The following is a 24,627-nucleotide window of genomic DNA, read 5'->3' on the forward strand; positions in this document are numbered from 1 at the left end:
CAATATTTTCCTCTATGTGTGTGTGTGTGTGTGTGTCAATTAGGGCGAGGATAAGGGCGAAATATTGGGAAAGATATATAATACTATTTACAAATTTAGGTAGGGGTATGAGAAAATATTGAAAAAATGATATATGAGGGTAGGAATAGGGGAAATATTGAGAAATATATATAATATTTTTATCACGAAATTGAAGGTGAAAAGAAGGGCAGGGGGTGGTGGGTGATCAGGTGCTCAAGTTTATGCTGAAAAATCAAAATGTCAGAATATTTTTAAACTTAGCTTCAGATCTAAGAGCTCATCAATCTCAATCCAACGGGACAAACGACACTCAAATCCGAGCTCGTATGCAAAAGTTAGAGTAATTCAAAGTTCAAGATTGACTTGTCTACATGGCAAGATTGGATGACGTGGAAAAGGTCCCAATGAATGAGGAGGCATCAAGTGGCAGGCCTCCATTGGCCCTTGCATATCGCATATCATAGTTTGCAGGTGGATCAGTTTAAGAATCGGCCCCTAGGCAGTGTCAATTGCGATTTGCGATATCGTATATTGCAATCGTAGGAAAGGAGGAGTTATAGAATTGGCCCCCAGCACAGTCAAGGTTGCGATGCGATATATCACAATCACATATCGCACCCAATACCCACCGATATATATATGATATAGGGATTATCCACTGATTGCAAAATGCGATAGTTCCAGATGTGATGCCAATATAGGTTGCGATTTAATATCCCGTCAGGTCTGCAATATTGCAATCGCAAATCGCTCGTTTCTATTTACATACCATAAGAGCCCACAACACTTGCCAATTGCGATTTGCGATATGCCGAAAGGTTATGGCCCGTGACGCGGCCAAATTATCGCTCAGTTAGTGGATTTTGGAGCAATTTGTGGAACAAATAGTGGGAGAACTAAGAGATTCATAACTTTTTCAGTTCTTATCCAAATTGGATGTAAAAAGAGGCTAGATGGCCATTTTTTAGTATTCTGAACTCATTAAGATAGGTTTCAGACACATTTGAGCATTATAAACACATTTTTGTTGTAATTTTAAGCATAATAGAAAGGCCCAAGCATTGGAAGCTGGGTCAAGGAGACGTAGCCCAGGAGGAGTGAACTCCTCATCAAATCTCTGTGTTGTGCATTGTATTTTGATGTTCTTTGATATTATTTTGCTGATGTTCAACATATGTTTTATGTTAAATTTTTTATAACATTTACATGAGAAACTCTCACGGGAATCAGTTAATTAAGAAAAAATGGTAAATCCTTAAGCACTTTATAAGAAAATGATAAGCATCTTGGATTTTATTCTGAATGGGGAATTAGCACAATATTACTAATCTGCTCCATTTCAGATGAAGTTGGTATCAGAGCACTGGTTTTTGCTTACTAGATTTTCTTTGTGAAAGAAGGATTTAATTATTTGCAAGTTTGTGTCATGCTAACAAGGTTAAAACTCAAAAGAGGAGAAGGGAAGCTGGTTGAAAGCCCTATAGTTGGCTCAAGGGGAAGAAGAGCAAGGTTGCCAAAGTCCTCTACACTAGTACATCCTCAAGTTGCAGAAGTTGCAGTTGAGTCTTTAGAGACCATGTCTCATGAAGGAGAACCTATCATGACAGAAGATGAGAAGACATTCAAAAAGGCTTTCTTTGATATGACAGAGATGGTGATGGTCCTCTATGAAGAGAGGAATAGAATATTTCAAGGAAAAAGTTCCAAACCTCCCAAAGGAGAAGGCTCTTCAAAAGGAGGTAATGGGAATGGAAACAAGCCTCCACCCTCTCCACCATCTTCTTCATCTTCTTCTTCACACTCTTCCACTAATACAACCCTTACTCATATTCATCATCATTCTGCAAAAAGAACTGGTAAAACACCTTTTCTAAAGCTTGATGTTTAATTCGAGTTGCCTATGTACAATGGAGAAGTTAACGCAAAAAAGCTGGATAACTGGATTCATCAGTTGGAGGTGTATTGTGGAATTCAAAACCTTCAAGAGGATGGTATCAAAATTCAGTTGGCTTCATTGAGAATGGAGGGTGCAACACTTGTATGGTGGGAATCAAGGACTCAATACGAGATCAAAAAACATGGTAAGATCTCTATTACTTGGTCTAATTCCATTGTTGTTATAAAAACACAATTCTACCCTTTAGCCCATATGCAAAAAGCTATCATGAATTGGCAAAATTTCAGACAGTTAAAAGGTCAAAATGTGCAAGAGTATACTCAAGAGTTTAGGAGAAGAGCTCTTATGCTAGGAGTAGACTTGCAGTCACAAGATAATTTGCTAAAATATATAGGAGGTTTGCATAGCTATCTTTGACACACCATTCTTATGTTTAATCCCACGAATCTTGATGAGGTTTGTGTTCAAACTACACAGCTCGAAGCAAGAGGGAAAAATGTACAAGAAGGTAAGAAGAATCCATTCTAGAGTAGTGCAAAAGGAAAGACTTTCAAAGGAAAGCAGAAGAAAAATGTTTATGTTAAGAAAGAAGGGGAGAAACCTGTGTGCAAGAATTGTTCCAAAGAGGGCCATAATGAAGCGAATTGTTGGAAGCTTCATATTGAATTAAGACCGAAGAAATCTAACAATAAAGGGAAACATAAGACAAATGATGATGTATAACAAGACTTGGGTCTTGACTCAGGTGATGAATCAAATATTGCAGCCACGGTCACTAAGGGAAAAGTCGTGGCAAAAGAAAGCAAAGAGGAAGTCGTGGCAAGCACCAGCACAACAAATAAATCCAATAACGCTTCAAATGAGGAAAACAGAATTGAGTTATTCCATATCCAAGTTATTTCCAAACACACCAAGATTGATACACTGTTTGACAGTGGATCTCAGGCAAATTTAATTTCTACTGACTTGGTCAAGAAATTGAATCTGGAAAACGTGCCTCATCATAAACCGTATCGGTTGGGTTGGATAACCAAGGATGTAAATCTTCAGGTCATAAGGAAATGCATTTTCAGGTTTGTTGTTATCGCCAATTCCGTTGATGAAGTCGAATTAGATGTAGTGTCGCTAGTTATTTATGGAATTGTGTTGGGAAGCCCGTATCTTTATGACAGGAAAGCTGTTTTCTATAGATTTGAGAACAAATATCATTTGTTCAAAGAAGAAATGGAGTATATTATGAGAGCCCATCGTAGGAAGCTTAATCTGTCCTTGGCAAGCCCAGGGAAAATGAAGCAACTACTTAATTCCAGCAAGAGCCTTGTGCTCCTTATGATCAAGCAGAAGAATGACACGGAGCATGAATCCTTTGCAGGCTGTGATGTGAAGCTGAAAGCTAAATTGGTTGATGTGGTAAATCAATATGGAGATATGTTTCAATAACCAAAGGGATTGCCACCAAAAAGGAGAATTCAGCATGAAATTCAGCGACAGCAAGACTGTCCACTCCCAAACATCGGTATGTATCGAATGTTAATTCTGGAAAGTTTAGAAATTAAGAAACAAGTCCGGGAATTGTTAGACAAAGGTGTGATTCATCCCTCTACTTCGCCATGTGGCTCGCCAATTGTTTTGGTACCCAAGAAAGATGGAACCTGGTGCATGTGTGTAGATTATCGAGCTTTGAATAAAATTACCATAAATAATCGATACCCACTACCCAGAATAGATGATTTGCTAGATCAGTTGAAGAATGAAAAATACTTCACTAAATTAGACTTGAGAAGTGGATATCATCAAGTTAGAATAGTTGAGGAGGATATTTGGAAGATTGCTTTTAAAACCAAACAGGGATTGTTTGAGTGGTTGGTTATGCCTTTCAGTCTTTGCAACGCTCTAGCTACATTCATGAGAGTCATGAATGATGTTTTAAGATCATTTCTTGATGAGTTTGTAATTGTTTATTTAGATGATATTTTGATATTCAACAAATCACGAGAAAAGCATGTCAAGCATGTGAGGAAAGTGTTGGATGTCTTGAGAAAATGATAGTTATTTATGAAGATGTCTAAATGTGAATTCGGGAAAACCTCTTTAGTGAATTTGGGCCACATAGTTTGAGGAGGTGAGCTAAATATTGACCCCTCTAAAGTGTCAGTCATTGTGAATTGGCCAATACCTAAATCAGTCACAGAAGTAAGGAGTTTTCTAGGAGCAACGCAGTATTGGCAGAAGTTAATTGCCAATTTTTCTTCCATAGCAGCTCCACTACATGCTTTGATTAACGTGAAGGTTGTCTTCAAGTCAGAAGGCAAACAAAAAAAATCATTTGATGCTTTAAAACAAAAGATTAGTATAGCCCTAGTTTTAGCATTGCCAAATTTGAAACAACCATTTGAAATACAAACAGATGCAAGAGACTACCCCATAGATGCAGTTCTTTTACAGCATGGTAAGCCCATTTCATTTCATTCTGAAATTTTTAATGGTGTTGTTATTAATTATCCTACATATGATAAAGAGCTTTACGCATTGGTGCAAAGTGTGAAGAAATGGAAGCATTACTTGATGGGTAAAGAAACCATTATTCACACTGATCATTAACCTTTGCAATATCAAACAAAATTGCAGCAATCAAGACACTTTCGTTGGAAGGGATTCTTATAGCAATTCCACTTGGTAATCAGGTACAAGAAAGGTATTCATAACAGATTTGTTGATATGCTTTCTAGACCTGTTGTTAATGTAGCCATTTTACTAAAGAATAATTATGTTTGACCTAAAATTTATGTTGATCAATATGCACATGATACTGACTTTCAAGAGGTATATTCAAACTTGAGTCAAGGCCACAAAGTTGAAGAATTAGACTACCATGTACATGATAATTTGTTGTATCATTTGGGAAAAAATTTTGTTCCATAGGGAGAGAGAGAAAATGTCACAAGGGACGTCCACACTTCTCTTATTGTTGGACATTTCGGTGTAAGTAAGACAATAAAAAATCTTCAAAGGTATTTTTACTAGCCTCATATGCTTGAAAATGTGTCACGTTTTATCAGAGGTTGTTCATTGTGTGTAGTTAGTAAGCCTAGTAATAGGAAACTAGGATTGTACACACCACTTCCAGTGCCTTCACATCCATGGGAAAGTGTTTCTATGGATTTTGTAGGAGGTCTTCCTTTATTAAGAAAAGGTCATGATTATCTGTACATAGTTGTGGGTAGGTTCAGCAAGATATGCATATTAATGCCTTGTAAACAACAAATTATAGCTAAACAAACAACTCAAATTTTCTTTCAAAATGTATGGGTTAATTTTGGATTACCTACTTCTATTGTAAGTGATCGTGATTCCCAATTTGTTGGGAATTTTTGGTCAAGTTTATGGAACTTGATGGAAACCAAGTTGAAGAAAAGTACAGCATTCTTTCTGCACACAGATGGTCAAACTGAAGTGGTTAACAAGACAGTTATTCATTTGCTAACAGGATATTGCAGAAAACATCCTAAGTTGTGGGATGAACATTTGCATTATGTTCAACATGCTTACAACTGAGCAAAACACTCTTCTACTCTAACTTCGCCTTTTGAGGCATGTCTTGGTTATTTTCCTAAATCGCCTTTGGATTTCATCTTTGAAAAATATGTAATTGTAGATGGACATAGTGACATAGACAGAGCAAAGAAATTCATTGAGAAAAATCATTTGATTCACCAAACAATTCAAGAGAAACTAGAAAAGAGTCAAGGCAAGTATAAGGCAAAGCATGATAAGCATCATGTGGATCATCAATTTCATAGTAGGTGATGAAGTTTGGCTTTACATTAGCAAGGAAAGGCTTCAAGGTGAAGGTAAAAAGCTGAAACCAATCTGTTATGGTCCTTTTAAAATTATGGAAAAGATTGGTAATAATGCTTTCAAGCTTGATTTTCCTTCATAAATGAAAATTTATTCCTTTGTTAATGTTAAAAAATTGAGATTGTATGAGCCTCCTTTGATTGAAGATAAATGATAAAGTGTACAGATTCCATCAATTGAAGATTTTTCTCCAGGATTTCTTGATGAGCTTTAGCAAGACACCATACTTGACAAAAGAACGAGATCATCAAAAAGAGGAAATCTTGATTATCTTTGAGTGGGTCTCAAAGGTACAAATCCATCAAAGTCCAAATGGATTGAAGAGGGGAAGGTGAGGGAACAATACCCTCATCTGCTCAATAACTGAATATAATCTTTTGGGGTCCAAAAGGCTTCCAGTGGGGAGGAGTCATCAGGTGCTCAAGTTTATGCTCAAAAATAAACGTCTCAAAATCTTATTAAACTCAGCTTCAGATCAAAGATCTCATCATTCAGAATCCAACTGTGCGAACGACACTCAAATCTGAGCTCGTATGCAAAAGTAAGAGTAAGTCAAAGTTCAAGTTTGACTTGTCTATATGGGAGGATTGGAGGACGTGGCAAAGGTCCCAGCGAATGAGGAGACACTAAGTGGTAGGCCACCATTGGCCCTCACATATCACATATCATGGGTCGCAGGTTGATCGGGTTAAGAATTGGCCCCCATGTAGTGCCGATTGCGATTTGCGATATTGTATATCACAATCGCATGAAAGGAGGAGTTATATCACACTCACATATCACACTCAATACCTGCTAATATACATATGATACAAGGATTATCGCTGATTACGAAATCCGATAGTTCCCAGATGTGATGCCACTATAGGTTGCAATTTAATATCCCGTCAGGTCCGCAATATCGCAATCGCAAATCGCCCGTTTCTATTCACAGACCATAAGAGCCTGCAACACTTGCCGATTGCAATTTGCGATACGACTGATAGATTATGGCCCGCGACGTGAACAAATTCTCTCTCAGTTAGCGAATTTTGGAGAAAATTTGTGGGATTGTGTTGGTTTTGGAGCAATTTGTGGAACAAATAGTGGGAGAAATAGGAGAAGTCATAACTTCTTCAGTTCTTATCCAAATTAGATTCAAAAAGAGGCTAGATGGCCATTTTTTAGTATTTTGAACTCATTGAGACAGGTTTCAGAGGCATTTGAGCATTGTAAACACACTTTTGTTGTAATTTTGAGCATAATAGAGAGGCCCGAGCATTGGAAGTTGAACCAAGGAGACATAGCCTAGGAGGGGTGAACTCCTCATCAAATATTTAAGTTGTGTGTTGTATTTTGATGTTCTTTGTTGTTATTTTGTTGTTGTTCAACATATGTTTTATGTTAAATTTTTTATAACATTTACATAAGAAACTCCATGAGAATTCGTTAATTAAGAAAAAACAGTAAATCCTTAAGCACTTGAGAAGCAAATGATAAGCATCTTGGGTTTTATTCTAAATGGGGAATTAGCATAGCATTATTAATCTGCTCCATTTCAGATCAGTGGGGAGACTGAGAAAAATATATATAATATAATACTATATATTTTTTCCCAATATTTCCTTGCACCCCACCTTCATTCTTACATATGATGATTGCGAGAATGGGGGGAACATTGAGGAAAAGATATATAATATTATATGAATGAAGGCATGGTGGGGGGAATATTAGGAATATATATAATATAATTGCAATACTCCCCCCACTCATGCCCTTATAATATATAATATTATATTATGTATCTTTTTTCTCAATATTCCCCCCTCCCCCCCACTCTCGCTCTCATCATATATATGAACTAGCACAACCACATTAGTAAATGTGGTTGATATACACATAACGACGTCATTTTCCCCTTTTTAAATATAATGTCATTAATCGAAGTATTTTAACAACTTTTACTTAAGTGGTTGTTGCTAGGCACATATTTACATCTTCCTATCCTATTGCACTCTAGAGTTCCTTTTCATATGAAAGAGTCATTTTTACAGTTTATAGTTAAGCACAACCTTCCAACTACACCACTAACCTGCATCTACAATTGTAATCCTCCAGCTAGTGTAAGCATCATTCAAGCACCAAACACATTCTAACACAATTTTTTTAATTTTATTGTTTTTGTTTTTTTATTTATGATTTCTAAACCCATGTTTCACATGATTCCATTTGTTTTTTTTGTGTGAGGTAAAAAATTATATTACTTGATAATAGAGATTTACATTCTAAGCATAGGAAGTTTTTTTTGGCCTACCATTAGGGAAACCAGAGCAAACACAAAACTTCAATTGTTTCCAAATGTTTTTTACTTCAAGATACAAAACAACTCAATAATTTGTTTGGTTATAACAACCCTTCTTCTGCATAGTGCTAAAATAAGAGGATATAAAAGAAAAGTAAAAGTAAAGAGGCAAGTATGCATGCATGCTATTTTTTAGAATATGTAGCCTTAACATGGATGGGCTTCTTCTTGCTACAAGGAGAGCAACCAGGATTGGGAGCAGGTCGCATTAGTCGTTTAATCCTTGGAAGCCTATGATCCATTACCATAAAGAAATGTTGCATTTGATTCAGAGACAAGATGACTTCATTCTTGAGCTCATTACGATCGACTAGCATTCTACCTTGGAGGAAATTGAGGTGATAATAGATATCTACTATGTACATATTGATTGTGTCTCCCCCATGTATGATCAACTTCAGGAACCCAATTTGCCGCCTTTTAAAGCACCTTGGTGTCTATTAGATTGTCTCTTGCTAGACAACTCCAATTTTATGTGGGTGTTTTCTTCTTGGATTAACTGAGGAGTTAGCTCCTGATAGTGAGTGGTCGAGCTCTCAGCTCAAGTTTGAGCTTTGGAGCAACCTCGCTCGTGATAATAAGTTATTGTCTTCAAAATCGGTCCCATTACTTAGGAATGGCATCCAGTGAGAGGGATTAGAGGTTAGATAAAGGTCCACTAAGACCAGCAAAAGAAGTAGGTTCTTAACAGAGCCCTAAATCCCTAACCAAACCTCCTAATGGCTAAATAAATACATTGTTGGAGCCATATGTGAACAATAATTAGAACCAAGCCAAAAATTAGCTTTAAAACTTCAAAACCAATGTAGCCATACATACCTAGGCTCAAATAGACCATGGGGCTCTGGAGGGGGATCGCTTGGAGGTCGTCAGTACTCTGTCGACTTAACCTAATGGAACAAGTGGAGAATTGCATGTTTGGGTACATGAGTGGACGCTCAAAAAATCAAAATGTCATCCATCGATCTGGGAAGATGAAACAACGTGGCTATTCCAGCCTTACCCTTTTAGATGCATAGATAGCAACATAGCTAGCAATTAAAAAAGCCTGGAAGGCCCACACGGGGAATGGCATAAACAACAAACTTTAGGCAATTGAGCGAGAGGGGCAACGAGGCCAAAGATTTCAAGGTGTGAATTACTAAAGCGACTAATTGATCGTGCTTTTCATAACCAAGATTGATGTGAAAATCCCTCTACGACACATAGAATCTCACCAAGATGGTCATTAATGGATCGTCATTGATTGTTGAAGAATTAACATGATTGCATTGACTAGGCTAATTAGTGAGATTTTTTGACCAAAATTTATGCAGGAACAAAACTAAAAACAGATATAAACAAAAACATAGAGATACAATGAAAACATAACTTTAATTGATTAATAACAAAGTACTGAAAATTGTTCACATGCAGAAAGAAAATAAACTAGCTCAAGTGATGGTAGCTTATCTTTGAGAAGAGATGTGGTGGCTACATGCCTTCTGAACTATGTTTTTTTTACAATAACGGCTATATTTTATTAAGATTCGGCAAAACAGTTGACGAGGGATTTACCAGGGTTACTCTTTGTTTCCTTGTTACAGATTTTGCTTTCGTTTTGATAGGAGGCGAGGAGAGTACATTTAGCTTCTGATAAGTACGTTGATGGGATTACACTATGTTTGCAGATAATGGCTTGAATATGCGCTTGATCTGGTTTCAGAGTGGCGTCTTGATTTTCCGCTGCGTTTGCTTGCCGCATCTTAGCTCTGCTTCCTAGCTTGCAGAGAGGAGACCCATCGCACCGGACTTTCATTGCCGAGTCTTCCAATAGCTCATTGCTTGTTTTCTTTTGGTTTGTCTAGTGGATTCTTACTTTGTGCTCAAGTTTTCCAAGTGAGGTGTCAACATTGTCGGCATTGCTTGTTGTTTCATCATAAATTGCAGCAGAGGCCTTTCTGCTATCTAAACTAGCCTTGATGTAGCCCTCATGAACCCCCAGCACCTACCCAACTGATTGCAGAATGACGTAGCAATGAATTCCAACAGAGAGCAGAGAGCGAAAATGATGGGGTTGCGTTCTGATTTTTTCCTTGTAGATGAGTCCAAGTCTCCTAACAGCTGTCAGCTCATTTTGGTCCGGTCCCAAAGCTTTGGGTATTGGAGAGTAATCTGAAACATAGGATTGCTCAGAGGAACAGAGGCCTAGTCTTCTCCAGAATTATGGAATCTTGCAGTTCAATTTAATATCATTTACTAACAGTGATCTCCTGCTCCGGAGAGAGTTTAGATTGGCTTCCAAGTCCGCCTGTGAGTTTAACTTCCTCGGAATATGAAAGAAGGAGATTTTGTGAAACTTGGGCAATACTAGCCTGATTTTTTTGATTGTGGAGGCTAATTGTACATGAGAAGGGTTCTTTTGAGAATTAGTCTAGAGTCTCCAAAGACTGAGATGGATAGGAAATTCCTCTTGATAGCCAGATTTAGACCCTGCCACAGAGCAAGAGCCTCCGCTCTGTTGTTTGTTTCATGGCCCAGACCCCATGCAAAACGCAGCTCAGTTGAGCCTCCAGGACTCAAGATAACTCCACCGCCACCCGCTGCTCCTGGGTTACCTTTAGAGGCCCCATCAAAGAAAAGGCAGTGATCATCCAGAGCTGATCTCCATTTAATGAATTCTTGTTCTTCCAGACGAATTTCCCAATGAGAAAAGGCTTTTGCAGGAGGAATGGGTCTATCCTAATGGTTTGGAACTAACTCTTTTAGCCATTGATCTTCCTCGCTGTCCAGAATCATACCATTTCTTATGGTGGGTTTGGCTTCTAAGGCCTCACCCAACAGAGCTTTGATTTTAGTGATAATTCTGATAGGATTACAACTCTCCTCCCTGAAAATTCTATTGTTCCTCTCCAGCCACAGTTTCCAGCATGTGAATTTGGGAATCCACATCCAGCCAGTCTTGAGAAGGATTTTTTTGGAGAGACAGAATGGGGATAACTTGGCCCAGTTTCTTAGCAGGTCTGGAATATTTCTGGGAAGCTCTTTTTTCTCAGGTCCTAACATCAAGACACCCCTCCAAACTTCTTGAGCAACGGGGCACATTAACGACAGATGATTAGTTGTTTCTTCATCCGAAACACAGAGAGGGAACCTGGAGGGTCCTTCCATTCCACGCCTTCTCAGGTTATCTCTAGTGAGGATACTTTTATGCACCAATGTCCAGCAAAAGAAGTCAATTTCCAACCCCGCACATCAGAGTAACAGACAAGCCCAGCAAGTATATAGTGGGGAACCACCATTTCCAAACCCGCACATCAGAGTAGTTCAACCCAATTGCAAAGCTGAGGTACAACACTTCCAAACAACTCCTCTTAAGCTCAATGATATGCACCATCGCTCAGGAAGAGTATTGCTAAAAAGAGATTATATTGATACCATTGAAGGACCACATCCAGCAGAAGAAGATGAAAAAGAGAGGGTCAAAGAACCATTGGCTGCAGTTGATAAAGAAAATACAATAGAATCAGAGATCGAGAGAGCTCCCTCATGGCTACCATCAAATCCTCCATGTATTCAAGAGAAGAATCAACAAAAAGAGGAAGATATGAAGGTCATGGTAGAAGAAGATATGAAGAATGATCCAGATCAGCAAAAAGGCCAAGGACATCACAGCTATATTGAGATATGGTTCCAGACGGTCACTAAGGTGCAACATCACTCTCTTCCTCAACTATGCTTGATCCCTTCAAAGTCAAATCATTTGGTCTTTAAAATATGGATACCTATCAAAGCATGCATTTCAAGCCTCCACATCATTTTGTCTATCATCTCGATGTGCACATGGCTCCATTGGATGTATTCTTATACTTGAAAATGATTTTTTTTTTCAAGTAGGGTAGGGTACAAACAAAAAACAAATAAAAATAAAAATGAAAAAAATGAAAAATAAGGAAAAATAAAAATCTAAGGTGAAAACCTCCTCGGAGGCACCTCAGATTGGATCATTGATTGAAAACCTCCATGAGGCGGTCAATGGGTTGGAAAGAAGAGAAAAGAAAGAGAGAATAAGATCCCTGGGTGAAAACTTCCCTTGGAGGCACACAGGGCAGGCAATTAGGGTGAAAACCTCCTTGAGGCGCCCTAGGTGTTTTCAAAAAAAGAAAAAAAAAAAGAAAAATGAATTTCCAGTTGTATTGCAGGTCTGCGAGAGAACTTCAGGAAGCAACAACAGGTGCCAAGAAAGCTTTGGAACCAATAACAGCACCTATCCTACCTTCCCTCACCCTTCTCCATCATTTTTGACATTCTTTCCGCCTCACTATGCTTCTTTTCTGAAAACTGTGTTTTCTACAACAGGATCCTGTAGAAATTACAGAGAGCTAGAAATGAACTTCAAAAGCAGTTTGAGGAACAGGGAAGCTTCATAAAGGGTTTATAAATCCCCCTGCAATCTTCAAACCTCTCTCCCATCAATTCCAAGTCTGCATTACAGCCCAAGCTCATTTTTTCTTACTATGCAAAAATTGCAGAATGCTCTGATACAAAAATACATTAAGTAGAAATTTGTTTTTTCCCTAACTTGAAAACCGTGCATCCATTTAAAAAATTGTTTCATGGGGAGTGGTATAGGGATGATGGCAACGTACCCAAGCAATTTCAGCCAATTCTAGTGCACGGTTTCCAATAAATCAGCCTACATCACCTTCATCCATTTTTGCATTTTCTCCATATCCGTCCATCCATTTAAAAACCTGTTTCATGGGGAGATGCATATGGGTGATAGTAACCTGCCCAAGAAATTTCAGCTAATTCCAGTGCACAGTTTCCAAGAAATCGGCCTCCATCACCTTCAGCCATTTCAATTTTTCTCAAAATGTGTCAATCCATTTACCACAATTTTGCTATGGGAGGTGCATAATGATGATGGAAACATGCTCAAAAATTTTCAGGTCAATCCAATCTACCGTTTGGGAGCTATGGACAAAAAAAATCAATGTCCTGCAAAAGTCTAGCATCAGCAACATAAGGGGTGCAAATATGAAGGTTGAAGCAAACTCCTGCAGCTTAGATCTAGCCAAAGGATACCTACACAAGAAAAATAGCCACACATCAGACAGTAAAAAGCATATAGCAGAAGGGATATAGGCATGCAGCAATTGAATATGAGCATGCAGCAGCAAAAGAACCAAGCAGCACGCACATTTCGACTTACAGGGAAGTGTCTAAACCATTTCCTCTATTTGCATCTGTATGATTCGAAACTTCATAAATGAATGAAATGGTTGGATTAAGCGAGAAAGGTGGCTAGTTAATTGGACACCCTCAACTAGTTCGATCACACTCATCCGGAGATCACACTGCACATGTGTCTAATCAACTAATGGAAAAATCTAACAGTCAAGTAGTGGCAGCTGTTTTGAGCTCAAGCGCTAATGATGGCAAGTGATTACGGGCAGAAAACATACAGTTTCATAATATCATTGCAGTGGGGACCAACGGTCTGCATGGGGCCAACATACACTTGGCCAGCTCACCCTCCATCAACGGAAGTCTCCATAAACAGTCGTAAGAACTCCTCTTTGAAATACTCTCATCACCTTTGTTTCCATTTTATCGTCGTCCCCGCAGCTACAGTAAGCTCTATACCACCTCCATAGTAGCGAACCAGTCGTTCTCTGCCATTTTTCAAAACCCTCCTGCTTATCGGGTTCTACAGGAATGGCAAACACAGCCTACAGGAACCGGAAATTTTCTACACGAAGGGCAGAGAACAAATCTGTAGAAGGAAAACCCGATATTTTTATCAAAATTCGAGCTGGAAATGAGGTAAGCTCGGGAAACCTCTCTGCATGTGACTTATTTGAATAAGGTGGTGGATTAAAAACACAGAATTGGATTGAAAAAAGGAGAGTGAAGCTTAAAAGTTTGCCTGCATATTTTCCTTGAGTTCTACACAGTTCTTTGTTTTCGTCTCTGCATTCAAAGTCTGTCTCCTTCTTTCTCAAATTCTACTGTAAAGAAAATACATGCAACCGTAGAAACCAGCCTATGTGAAAAAAAAAACAAATTTGCATATCTACCTACTCTCTGAAAAGAACCTGTGTTATTTATCCTATGTTCTATCAAAATATATATATAGATATATATATTCAAAAGAAGAGAGTCAAATTCAAGATAAAAGCAATTTAAAACAAAGGGAAATATTGTAATTTGATGTTGTAAGGAAAAGCACACGGGAAATTCCTTATTTGGTTTCAGAAAAAGACGAAAATTTAACTATCCCTCTGTTTTCAATTCTGCCTACTTTCTCACCTGAGCATTTTGTTTTAAGAAGAAAAAAAACACTCAACACCACATGGAGGACAAGTTAAAGAAATTAAGAGGAGAGTTGGCCATGGTAAGGCACATAGAGAGCAGTAAAAGAGCCCAGCTATAGGAAGAAAATGAACTGCTGAAAAAGCAGTTACAGCAGCAGGAAATTCATAAGGGGGATAGGTTGTCCATCTTGGGAGGGTAGCAACAGCAAGAAGGTCCCTTAACAGACAATGAAGCAACAAAGAAACAGCAGCAAGACGGAGAGCCACAAGCTGATGTTGAAATGGTAATGAAATTGCTGCAAGAAGAAGAGTCTCAGGCAACAGATGAAGTGGAGATTTTAAAACAACAGTTATAGGAAAAAGAAGCCCAAATGGCCTGCATGGCCAGCTGGGCAATAGAAGCCTTGCAATGTAGAAGCAAACCAGCAGTGAAGAGGAGGAGAAAACCGAAGAACTTGAGAAGAATAGTAATGAGGAAGCACTAAACATTCAAACAGAAGGAAAACTAGAGAAGAGAAAAAGGACAAAGGCTGAGAAGAACAAGGCAAAGAAAGCCCAAAAGAAGACTGCCACAGCGAAGGCAGGGACCCAGCAAGAAAAAGAGAAGACACCACCAGAGATAGCAGAGACACAAGCAAAAACAGTGGACATAGGAAAGGCTACAGGAAATGAGGAAAAAAACACAGCAGAAAGAAACATCCCCTGAAACATTGGAAAGAGAGGCAGCAGCTGGTCTCACTGCCCTGAGCACAACAATTAAGCCAAAGGAAGAGTAAAAGGCAGGCCTCCATGCATTTCAAGGCCAGGAAAAGCACAAGAATTCAAACAAGCAGAATAGGAGGAGTAGTGGAAGAACATGGACAAGAAAGCAAAATTTTATGGCACACATGAGTAGACCACATCAGAAGCTTGGGATGATAGGGAGGCCACCAAGGCCATCAAAGATGAACAGATAGATTAGTTGCTCAGAGGATGATCAACACCTTCAGTAGGGGGTGATGATGAACCCCAGAAATGGGTAATTATATGGGCTCATTTTACCTCTTAATTCGACTTAATCCACCATTCTCATTAGTTTATTGCATGCTTTTGATCATATTTATGCTAATAGATGAATTGGGTTAGTCATTATGCCAAAAAGTCTAATGTGTCCTTTATGCAGATTTTTGGTCAGTTTTGAGACAAAATCAAAGGTTTAATGAGAATTTGGCAGCCAAATTCATGGAAGAACAAGGGAGAGGATTTGTAGGAGGGTGTCCCCTTCATTTATGAGTCCTTACCTCAAATTCTCTATCAAAAAATTGGAGCACAAAGCCAAGGGGTAGCCAAGCAAGTCAAGTAGGACTGCTCTTATCTTCAGTTCCAGGAAGCCAAGTTCCTTGATTTTAGGAGGACTTTTGGAGGTCCCCATTTGTATAAATAAGAAGGCTTAGGGCCTCAGTTTTGTTAGTCGGATTTTAATTAGTTTTTAGCCATTTGATAGTCTATTTTCGCACTTTAGTGCAGCCTTGTACTCAGCTCATTTTCGAGCTCTTTTTGCAGACAGTTTTGTGATGTAACTATTATTTTTTTATCAATGAAGATGAATCCAGCTTTGAACCAGCACTGAGCTTTCCTAGGGGGTTGTAGCTCTTGGGTTGGGCCCAACCCAAGTGCCCAGCACCTCCTTTGTGTATTTATATGTGTTTTTCTTGCATTCATAGAATAATTTTTGTTATTTAGGTTAAATCTTGCTTTGTTACTTAGGTTATTTTTTATGATTAAGATAGTTGTTCTTGCTTCAAGTTGATTAGATAGTTTGACAACAGAAAAATATCCACAAAAATGCTACCAAGTAGGCCTTGATCTCCTTTCTTCCTCCTTGGGACCATGAATTGAGACCAAGGCACTCTTGCTACCACAAAAACACTATTTTTGCCTTCCAATGCAATTGCTAGTGTTAGATTTCAAGTTGGAAAAGTTGATATCAGTTGTGTTTACATGCTTAGATCTGTTCGTGTTTAGTTTCCATAGCTTTCTTGCATAATTTCCTGTCCATCAAGTTCTGTTCAGCACTTTTCTAGTTTCTAGGTCAGAATTAGGTCAAAAATAAGTAAAACTTTGTTTTCTTAGTTTTTGCTTGGGTCAGTTTTGAAAAGAAGTATGCAGAGCACATGTAAGACACTCCAGCGTATCCTTCCTCCATCATACAACCTGCTCCAACCCCTTTCTCAATATTTCCTTCACTCATTCCTCATACTTTCCCAAACTGCCCTAATTTCTACATTCTTGTGCAAAATTGCTTCCTTCACCTTTGAACAAATCCAACCATTTTCTTCACTCCTGAGCTTCATTTACGAGGTCGTAGACCCCTTAACATCTCTATCCTTCCTTCATTTCCACTTTCCCACCGTTTTTCCACCTTCAACCCTCTAAAAACCACTTTCAGCCTCTTCCTGTAGAACTTCCTGTAGATCCCCTACAACCTCCTGTAGAAGTTCATGCGAGCGATTTTTCGAAATTTGAGCGCAATGGAAATCTCCAGAAAGGTACCAGGGACTCCTTAGGTCCCCTCACACCTTCCCAACCTCCTACAAACACCCACTCCATTTCCTTTCGCCACTAAACCTCTGCACAGTCACAAATAGTTAAAACACAAGCATAATAATTCTGCATAAAATTGCTCAAAAATACAAAAAGATGATTTTTCCATATTTTCCTTCAGAAGTAGTTTAAAAACATGCATTTACCTTTTCAGTAGTCAATGGCATCCATTTCAGTAGTTTCCATCTCTTTCCTTGCAAAAATAGGGTTAGTGGGTAGAATTAGGGTTTTCTAGGGTTTGCGTTTTCTTTCAGCTTTCATCTTCTTTCTTCAAGTAGACTAGCCTCTTTCGAGTTAGCTTTCATCCATCACAGTTAAAAGCTTCTTCTGAGAACTCATAGAAGTTGGCTTAAGCTCCTAGCGAACTTGTGCCAGTTGATCAAGTGACAGCCTGCAGTAAGAGCTAGTACTTGTGCATATAGCACCGTCGCTTCCAAGTTTGTTACGAACTACCGAGTTGATAAAAGTAAAGTAGGGAGTCCCAGGAGTTGCAGCATCATTACTGCAATACTGGAGCTCACCATTTTTTTGGCACCGTTGCCGAGGAAGCGTCAGAGTATTTTGTGATTACTGCTTTTCTTCTATTTTCTACTGCAACCTTATGCTAAGTAGTTTATTTCAGCAAGAGTAGAGTAGTTGTTTCATTTCAATTCCGCAATTTCAATTCTGCAAAAGTAGATTAGACATTTCCTACTTTCATTTCAATTCCATAATTTCATTTCAGCAAGCGTAGGTTAGACATTTCCTGCTTTCATTTCAATTCCGCAATTTTATTTCAGCAAGCATATATTAGACATTTCCTGCTTTCATTTCAATTCTGCAATTTCATTTCAACAAAATAGATTAGTCATTTCCCGCTTTCATTTCAATTCTGCATTTTCATTTCAGCAAGATAGATTTTAGTTAGTTGCATTTTTTTGTTCAATCTATTCCAGTTTTTGCAGGTACAAGCAGAAAAAAGAAACAAAAGCCAACCAAAAAGATTTCCTTTCATGCCTCGTAGGAGTAGAGATAATTCAAAAAAAAAAATCCCAACACCCCCACTGCTTCACACAGCCAACCTTCTCTCTTCTTCGATGGTTGTGATCAAGAAGAACCCTTAGGAGGACAGCAAGACATATTTGAAGAACCTATAGGGGAGAAGAAGAAGAAAACATTCCTCTAGAGCCCATGGCTGAAAACAGAAATGTTGGGAGCAGTGCCTTTTCTTCCAACTCATCCCTTAGAGGTGAACTTGAAAATCTAATGGAAGATTTCAAGAGCGAGATGAGGCAGATGCTTGCCATGCATATCAAAAAAAAATAAGAGGAAGCAGAGAGGGCTTTGGCCATCATTTTTCCCAGGTGCACTAGAAAGCATCCTAGGACGAATGTCCATTGCACTTCGTAGAAGTGTGTTTTGTCTGTGAAGAAGACCATACTACAAATCAGTGTCCTTCCTTACTCGGATTTAAAGCTATGTACCAGAGGGCCAAAGGAGCCACTGAACCACTCTATTTCATGAACCAAAGGAGGCCACATGGACCCAGACCATACCAACAGGGGATGCAAGAGACATATCAGGCATACTACAACCCCAACCAAGTCACATTCATACCTTCTTGGGGTCCCCCTGCTCATCCTTCCAGGTCCACACCCCCTCCTTGGTCATATCCATCTCAATACCATGCCCAACTAGCTGCTCATCCATTTCACCCCTACGCTCAGCCACAGCCTCAGTGGAATGCACCTCATCAGGGGTCGAGCCCCCAATACAACACTCCTCCCGCTCCTTTTCCTCCACCACCTACTCAACCGCAACCATTACCTCCTGCTCCACCAAGGCAACCCCAAATACCTACTCAACTGAACCCAAACCCAAATAACAGACAAGCCCAGCAAGTATATAGTGGGGAACCACCATTTCCAAACCCGCAAATCAGAGTAGCTCAACCCAATTGCAAAGCTGAGGTACAACACTTCCAAACAACTCCTCTTGAGCTCAATGATATTCACCATAGCTCAGGAAGAGTATTGCAAAAAAGAGATTATATTGATACCATTGAAGGACCACATCCAACAGAAGAAGATGCAAAAGAGAAGGTCAAAGAACCATTGGCTGCACTTGATAAAGAAAATACAATAGAATTAGAGATCAAGAGAGCTCCCTCATTGCTACCATCAAATCCTTCATGTATTCGAGAGAAGAATCAGCAAAAAGAGGAAGATATGAAGTTCATGGTAGAAGAAGACATGAAGAATGATCCAGAGATCAGCAGAAAGGCAAAGGACATCACAGCTATATTGAGATATGGTTCCAGACGGTCACTAAGGTGCAACATCACTCTCTTCCTCAACTATTCTTGATCCTTTCAAAGTCAAATCATTTGGTCTCTGAAATCCAGATACCTGTCAAAGCATGCATTTCAAGCCTCCACATCATTTTGTCTGTCATCTCAATGTACACATGGCTCCATTGGAAGTATTCTTATACTTGAAAATGATTTTGTTTTTCAAGTAGGGTAGGGTAAAAAAAAAAAATGAAAATAAGGAAAAAATAAAAATCTAAGGTGAAAACCTCCTCGAAGGCACCTCAAATTGGCTCATTGATTGAAAACCTTCATGAGGCGGTCAATGGGTTGGAAAGAATAGAAAAGAAAGAGAGAATAAGATCCCTGGGTGAAAAATTCCCTTGGAGGCACCTAGGGCAGGCAATTAGGGTGAAAACCTCCTTGAGGCGCCCTAGTTGTTTTCAAAAAAAAAGAAAAATGAATTTCCAGTTGTATTACAGGTCTGCGAAAGAACTTCAGGAAGCAGCAGCATGTGCCAAGAAAACTCTGGAACCAATAACAACACCTATCCTACCTTCCCTCACCCTTCTCCATCATTTTTGACATTATTTCCACCTCATTGTGCTTCTTTTCTGAAAACTGCGTTTTCTACAAGAGGATCCTGTAGAAATTACAAAGAGCTAGAAATGAACTTCAAAAGCAGTTTGAGGAACAGGGAAGCTTCATAAAGGGTTTATAAATCCCCCTGCCGTCTTCAAACCTCTCTCCCATCAATTCCAAGTCTGCATTACAGCCCAAGCTCATTTTTTCTTACTGTGCAAAAACTGCAGAATGCTATGATACAAAAATACATTGAGCAGAAATTTGTTTTTTCCCTAACTTGAAAACCGTGCATCCATTTAAAAAATTGTTTCATGGGGAGTTGTATAGGGATGATGGCAACATGCCCAAGCAATTTCAGCCAATTCCAGTGCACGATTTCCAAGAAATCATCCTACTTCACCTTCAGCCATTTTTGCATTTTCTTCATATCCGTCCATCCATTTAAAAACATGTTTCATGGGGAGATGCATATGGGTGATAGTAACCTGCCCAAGCAATTTCAGCTAATTCCAGTGCACGGTTTCCAAGAAATCGGCCTCCATCACCTTCAGCCATTTTCAATTTTTCTCGAAATATGTGCATCCATTGACCATAATTTTGCTATGGGAGGTGCATAATGATGATGGAAACATGCTCAGAAAAATTCATGTCAATCCAGTCTACCATTTGGGAGCTATGGACAAAACAAATCATTGTCCTACAAAAGTCTAGCATCAGCAACATAAGGGTGCAAATTTGAAGGTTGAAGCAGACTCCTGCAGCTTAGACCCAGCCAGAGGATACCTGCACAAGAAAAATAGAAACACATCAGACAGCAAAAAGCATATAGCAGAAGGGATACAGGCATGCAGCAATTGAATATGAGCATGCAGCAGCAAAAGAACCAAGCAGCACGCACATTACAACTTACAGGTAAGTGTCTAAACCAGTTCCTTTATTTGCATTTATATGATTCAAAACTTCATAAATGAATGAAATGGTTGGATTAAGCCAAAAAGGTGGCTAGTTAACTGGACACCCTTAGCTAGTTCGATCGCACTCATCCGGAGATCACACTGCACGTGTGTCTAGTCAACTCATGGAAAAATCTAACACACCAGTAGTGGCAGTTGTTTTGAGCTCAAGCGCCAATGATGGCAAGTGATTACGGGCAAAAAAGATACAGTTTCATAATATCATTGCAGTGGGGACCAACGGTCTACATGGGGCCAACGTACACTTTCCCAGCTCACCCTCCATCACCGGAAGTCTCCATAAACAGTCGTAAGAACTCCTCTTTGAAATACTCTCACCACCTTTGTTTCCATTTTATCATCATCCCCGTAGCTATAGCAAGCTCTATACCACCTCCATAGTAGCAAAACAGTCGTTTTCTGCCATTTTTCAAAACCCTCCTACTTATCGGGTTCTACAGGAATGGCAAACACAGTCTACAGGAGCCGGAAGATTTCTACAAGAAGAGCAGAGAACAACTTTGTAGAAGGAAAACCCGAGAGTTTTTCAAAGTTCGAGCTGGAAACGAGGTAGGCTTGGAAACCTCTCTGCATGTGACTTATTTGAATAAGGTGGTGGATTAAAAACACAGTAGTGGATTGAAAAAAGGAGAGTGAAACTTAAAAGTCTGCCTACATATTTTCCCTGAGTTCTACACAGTTCTTTATTTTCTTCTCTGCATTCGAAGTCTGTCACCTTCTTTCTCAAATTCTACTATAAATAAAATACATGCAACCGTAGAAACTAGCCTGTGTGAAAAAAAAAAACAAATTTGCATATCTACCTACTCTCTGAAAAGAACTTGTGTTATTTATCCTCTATTCTGTCAAAAAAAAAAATCTTTTCAAAAGCAAAGAGTCAAATTCAGGATAAAAGCAGTTTAAAACAAAGGAAAATATTGTAAATTGATGTTGTAAGGAGAAGTACACGGGAAATTCCTTATTTGGTTTCAGAAAAAGACGAAAATTTAGCTATCCCTCTATTTTCAATTCTGCCTGCTTTCTCACCTGAGCATTTTGTTTTAAGAAAAAAAACACTCAACACCACATGGAGGATAAGCTAAAGGAATTAAGAGGAGAGTTGGCCATGGTAAGGCACATAGAGAGCAGTAAAAGAGTCCAGCTACAGGAAGAAAATGAACTACTGAAAAAGCAGTTACAGCAGCAGGAAATTCATAAGGGAGATAAGTTGTCCATCTTGGGAGGGTAGCAAGAGCAAGAAGGTCCCCTAACAGACAATGAAGAAACATAGAAATAGTAGCAAGAGGGAGAGCCACAAGCTAATGTTGAAATGCTAATGAAACTGCTGCAAGAAGAAGAGACTTAGGCAGCAGATGAAGTGCAGATTTTAAAACAGCAGTTACAGGAAAAAGAAGCCCAAATGGCATGCATGTCCAGCTGGGCAATAGAAGCCTTGCAATGTAGAAGCAAACCAGCAGTTAAGAGGAGGAGCAAACCGAAGAACTTGAGAAGAATAGTAATGAGGAAGCACCAGACATTCAAACAAAAGGAAAAACAGAGAAGAGAAAAAGGACAAAGGCTGAGAAGAACAAGGCCAAGAAAGCCCAAAAGAAGATTGCCACAGCGAAGGCAGGGACCTAGCAAGAAAAAGAGAAGACACCACCAGAGATAGCAGAGACACAAGCAAAAATAGTGGACATAGGAAAGGCTACAGGAAATGAAAAAAAACATAGCAGAAAGAAACATCCCCTGAAACATTGGAAAGAGAGGCAGCAGCTGGTCTCACTGCCCTGAGCACACCAATTAAGCCAAAAGAAAGAGAAAAAGGCAGGCCTCCATGTATTTCAAGGCCAGGAAAAGCACAAGAATTCAAACAAGCAGAATAGGAGGAGCAATGGAAGGACATGGACAAGAAGGCAGAATTTTATGGCACACATGAGTAGACCACATCAGAAGCTTGGGATGATAGGGAGGCCACCAAGGCCATCAAATATGAAGAGATAGATTAGTTGCTCAAAGGATGAGCAACACCTTCAATAGGGGGTGATGATGAGCCCCAGAAATGGGTAATTATATGGGCTCATTTTACCTCTTAATTCGACTTAATCCACCTTTCTCATTATTTTATTGCATGTTTTTGATCATATTTATGCTAATAGAGTGAATCGGGTTAGTCATTATGCCAAAAAATCTAATGTGTGCTTTATGCATATTTTTGGTCAATTTTGAGACAAATTCAACGGTTTAATGAGCATTTGGCAGCCAAATTCGTGGAAGAACAAGGGAGAGGATTTGTAGGAGGGTGTCCCCTTCATTTATGAGTCCTTACCTCGAATTCTCCATCAAAAACTTGGAGCACAAAGCTAAGGGGCAGCCAAGCAAGTCAAATAAGACTACTGTTATCTTCAGTTCCAGGAAGTCGAGTTCCTTGATTTAGGAGGACTGTTGGAGGTCCCCATTTGTATAAATAAGAAGGCTTAGGGCCTCAGTTTTGTTAGTCAGGTCTTAGTTAGTTTTTAGCCATTTTATAGTCTATTTTCGCACTTTAGTGCAGCCTTGTACTCAGCTCATTTTCGAGCTCTTTTTGCAGACAGTTTTGTGATGTAACTATTATTTTTTTATCAATGAAGATGAATCCAGCTTTGAACCAGCACTGAGCTTTCCTAGGGGGCTGTAGCTCTTGGGGTTGGGCCCAACCCAAGTGCCCAGCACCTCCTTTGTGTATTTATATGTGTTTTGCTTGCATTCATAGATTAATTTTTGTTATTTAGGTTAAATCTTGCTTTGTTACTTAGGTTGTTTTTTATGATTAAGATAGTTGTTCTTGCTTTAGGTTGATTAGATAGTTTGACAACAGAAAAAGATCCACAAAAAAGCTACCAAGCAGGCCTTGATCTCCTTTCTCCCTCCTTGGGACCATGAATTGAGACCAAGGCACTCTTGCTACCACAAAAACACTGTTTTTGCCTTCCAATGCAATTGCTAGTGTTAGATTTCGAGTTGGAAAAGTTGATATCAGTTGTGTTTACATGCTTAGATCTGTTCTTGTTCAGTTTCCATAGCTTTCTTGCATAAATTCCTATCCATCAAGTTCTGTTCAGCACTTTTCTGGTTTCTAGGTCAAAATTAGGTCAAAAATAAGTAAAACTCTGTTTTCTTAGTTTTTTCTTGGGTCAGTTTTGAAAAGAAGTGTGTAGAGCACCTGTAAGACACTCCAGCCTATCCTTCCTCCATCATACAACCTGCTCCAGTCCCTCTCTCAAGATTTCCTTCACTCATTCGCCATACTTTCCCAAACTGCCCTAATTTCTACATTCTTGTGCAAAATTGCTTCCTTCACCTTTGAACAAATCCAACCATCTTCTTCACTCCTGAGCTTCATTTACAAGGTCCTAGACCCCTTAACATCTCTATCCATCCTTCATTTCCACTTTCCCACCGTTTTTCCACCTTCAACCCTCTAAAAACCACTTTCGGCCTCTTCTTGTAGAACTTCCTGTAGATCCCCTGCAGCCTCCTGTAGAAGTTCATGCGAGTGATTTTTCGAAATATGAGCGCAATGGAAATCTCTAGAAGGGTACCAGGGACTCCTTAGGTCCTCTCCACACCTTCCCAACCTCCTGCAAATGCCCACTCCATTTCCTTTTGCCACTAAACCTCTACACAGTCACAAATAGTTAAAACACAAGCATAATAATTCTGCATAAAATTGCTCAAAAATACAAAAAGATGATTTTTCCATATTTTCCTTCAGAAGTAGCTTAAACACGTGCATTTTACCCTTTCAATAGTCAATGGCATCC

This window comes from Pinus tabuliformis, chromosome 4_1 (assembly GCF_031772625.1).
Source record: "Pinus tabuliformis cultivar Carrire ecotype Pingquan chromosome 4_1, CPIR1, whole genome shotgun sequence".
Lineage (NCBI taxonomy): Eukaryota > Viridiplantae > Streptophyta > Pinopsida > Pinales > Pinaceae > Pinus > Pinus tabuliformis.